Raw genomic sequence first — 3,967 nt, forward strand, 5'->3', positions numbered from 1 at the left:
TGATACTGAGATCATTAAACTTGAAATTAAAGGAACTTAAAACCGAGGGCAATAAACATGAAACTTGTAATCATTAACTTGCAACCATGGAAATCATGCAATTAATGGACCAATAAAGGCGAAACACTTACTGTTAACTTGATACTGGGACCATTAAACTTGAAATCAAATGAACTTAAAACTGAAGACAATGAACATGAAACTTGCGATTATTAACTTGCAACCTTGAAAATCATGCAATTAATGGACCAATAAAGGTGAAACACTTACTGTTACCTTGATACTGGGACCATTAAACTTGAAATCAAATGAACTTGAAACTGAAGACAATGAACATGAAACTTGCGATTATTAACTTGCAACCTTGAAAATCATGCAATTAATGGACCAATAAAGGTGAAACACTTACTGTTAACTTGATACTGGGACCATTAAACTTGAAATCAAATGAACTTGAAACTGAAGACAATGAACATGAAACTTGCGATTATTAACTTGCAATCTTGAAAATCATGCAATTAATGGACCAATAAACACGAAACACTATCGTTAATTTGATATTGGGATCATTAAACTTGAAATTAAAGGAAATAAAAACCGAGGGCAATGAATATGAAACTTGGAATCATTAACTTGCAACCCTGAAAATCATGTAATTAATGAATCAATAAACATGAAACACCTATCGTTAACTTGATACTAGTACCATTAAACTTAAAACAAATTTTTTATTATTTTAAAAATAAATTTTTATTCTTATCTAGCCTTTATTTTAAAATATTTATTATTTTATTTATTATATTTATTTATTATATTATTTCATAATTTTTTAATCATTTAAGGAGCAACCGGTTACTCCAAGTTTTTTTTTAAATATTTGGCTGCCAAGTGGCAGCTAAACAATGGCAACAATTTTTTTAATTTTTTTATTCCTTGCATGTACGTAGGCTTGTCAATTTAGCCCGACCCTATTTTTGGCCCGATTGGCCCGACCCTAATTTTTAGGGTTTTGAACCGAATTTTCAAGTTTAGGGTCAGGTTAGGGCCAAAATTTTAAGGTCTGAACAAATTTAGGGTCAGGGTCGGGCTTAATGCCGACCCGACCCTATTTAAAAAAAAAAAATTACACAAGTTAACACACACACACAACACATCCTCACAACATCACACATTGTGTGTTTTTAATTTAATTGCATTGTGTTTTTTTTTGTACAAGACATGAGTTTTTTTATTTTTTATGTTGGGTTGTTGAATTGAATTGTGTATGACTAAAATGGTTGTGGAATTATATTGTGTGTTTTTAATTTAATTGCATTGTATTTTTATTTATATAAGACATGAGTTTTTTTATTTTTTATGTTGGGTTGTTGAATTGAATTGTGTCTGGGTAAAATGGTTGTAGAATTACATTGTGTGTTTTTAATTTAATTGCATTGTGTATTTTTCATGTTGAATTTTGAAATTGATTTGTGTGTGGGGTTGAAATAGTTGTGGAATTGATTGTGGAAAGTATAATTGAATTGTGTTTGAAATGATTAAGTAATTGCCGAATTAGTTAAAATGGTGGTGGGAAATGAGAATTGAATTGTGGGGTTAACTATTTCGGTAGGGTCGGGTTGGACCCGACCCGATGTTTCAAATAGTATTCGGGCTTATTTAGGGTCGGATTTCAAATTTCTTTTGATCAGATCGGGTAGGGTTTGGCTAAGCCCGAGCCCGACCCGACATTTTGCCATACCTACATGTACGTGATACATGCATGTATTGTAACAAAGGCCTCAAAAGAGAGCGTGACAAAGACAAATCCCGTTAGCCATCCTATTATTATTAAAATTCCTTACAGCAAAGGACCAAAATGTAAGACAACTAGGACCAGTATCTAAACAAATTGAATTAAAAAAAAAAAGGGGGCTGGTCTCTATCTTGTTGAAAAAGGAAGAATTCGGGTCAAAATTGAATACTATCAGAAGTTCTCCAAGTCCAAGTTGGCTTCCCCAGATAAACCCCAACAAATTAATTTTTAATTAAAATTTGCCTTTTTGTCTGCTTCATGAAATTCTAAAATCTACATAAAGAAGAAACGAAATGAGTAGATTTATCTCAATTCTAAAAAATTCTCAATACTTATATTTAGAAAAACAGAAAGATGGCAGAATTGTTCATTAAGCAGGCAAAGCAATACGCGGAAACGCGACCAAATTACCCAGAAGAATTGTTCAAATTCATAACATCCAAGACAACCAATCACGACCTTGCATGGGACGTCGGCACCGGAAGCGGCCAGGCCGCTGCATCTGTGAGTCTACAATTCACATTTTTTTTAGTTAATTATTTTTCATTAATGAATGAGCACTGATACCGGCCCAAGATGGGCACAGAAGGGCCATAGAAACGGCACCATTGGTTGCCGTTTTTGTGGCTCATTTCTGATAATTTTTTTTTTCCGAAGCCAACACTTGGCCACAAAACGCCAACAGAAGGCTGCCGGTTCTGTGGCCTTAATGTAAGCATTTTGGGTAAATATTACTTTAATGAATTAGGTGATGTGACAGTAGCCACTCGGCGGTGAGTGGTGCTTCTCTCACATATATTGGAACGTAAAGATTTAATTTTTCCGTCAATCATAGAATAGTTGAATAATTGAGTAGAGATACATTTTACTTGAGTAATTTTTTTTTCAAATATTAATGATATTGATGAGTTTAAAAAATTTATAATTTAATATAAATTACTCTTAATAATTATTTAATTGTAAATCTAGTAGTTATTTAATATAATATAAATAATAGTTTAATTATAATATCTGTGAGATTTAGGGGAAATAAAAAAGAAAGTGACGTGACATTAGTGATGAAAAGTCTTGTGCATGCAAATTTTCAGTTATCCGGGATCTTCGAAAATGTTATAGGCACGGAAACAAGCCCCAAACAAATAGAATTCGCAACAAAGCTACCAAACATTCGATATGAGCTTACTTCACCAGCCATGTCTATAGCTGAGCTTGAACAAAACGTGGCAGCACAATCAACCGTAGATCTGGTGACGATTGCTCAAGCCATGCACTGGTTCGACTTGCCACAGTTTTACAACCAAGTCAAATGGGTACTATAGAAACCCAATGGTGTAATAGCTACATGGTGCTACACAGTCCCAGAAGTGAACGTATCCGTCGATGCAGTTTTCCAACCGTTTTACACCGTTGATTCTGACCCGTTCTGGGAGCCACACGCAAATTGGTGCACAACAAGTACATGACCATTGATTTTCCATTTGAGCCTGTGGATGGAGCGGATAGTACGGGACCGTTTGATCGGTTTGTTATAGAGAAAACGATGGATCAGGAGGGTTACTTTACCTACATAAGGTCATGGTCAGCGTATCAGACGGCTAAGGATAAGGGTGTTGAGCTTTTGACTGAAAATGTGATAGAAAACTTTAGACGGGCTTGGAATGAAGATGGGCAAAGTCGAAAGGTGGTTCGTTTTCCAATTTATTTGAGGATTGGTAAAGTGGGAAATAATATATGATTGTTCCAAGTGTTTCTTGTTGCTTTCTAATTTCGATTTATCTGATTGTTCCAAGTTTCTGTAAGAGTGATCAATTCTCTAAATTTGTTTTCTTTTTCTTTTTTCTGTCCAATTGCTAGTATTAAGTTGAATGGTTTGATTTGTTTTTTCTTTAATAAAATAATATTAAACTGGCCCATTAATGTCAAATAAATTGCAAACAATATATATATATATATTCTATTTCTTTCGGGTGGTCCCCTGGACAGTTTATTTTCTTTTTTTTAAAAAAAAAGAGTAAATATTCATTTTTGTAATTTTCACATTTTCATTGTAATTTTATTTCCAATTGTATTTTCTTTTTGAGTATATGTATGTATCTTCGGGTGGTCCCCTGGACACAAGTGAGAGTGCACATGTCTCTTCACCCGTATTATACTTGTATTTTAAAGCTTGTATAA

General features: G+C 33.7%; 1 pseudogene; it reads left to right on the plus strand.

Annotated features, from left to right (window-relative positions):
- Positions 1-2,089: 2,089 nt before the first annotated feature.
- LOC18031608 lies at positions 2,090-3,581 on the plus strand (annotated as a pseudogene).
- Positions 3,582-3,967: the final 386 nt, after the last annotated feature.

Source organism: Citrus clementina, unplaced genomic scaffold (genome assembly GCF_000493195.1).
Source record: "Citrus clementina cultivar Clemenules unplaced genomic scaffold, Citrus_clementina_v1.0 scaffold_9, whole genome shotgun sequence".
NCBI lineage: Eukaryota > Viridiplantae > Streptophyta > Magnoliopsida > Sapindales > Rutaceae > Citrus > Citrus x clementina.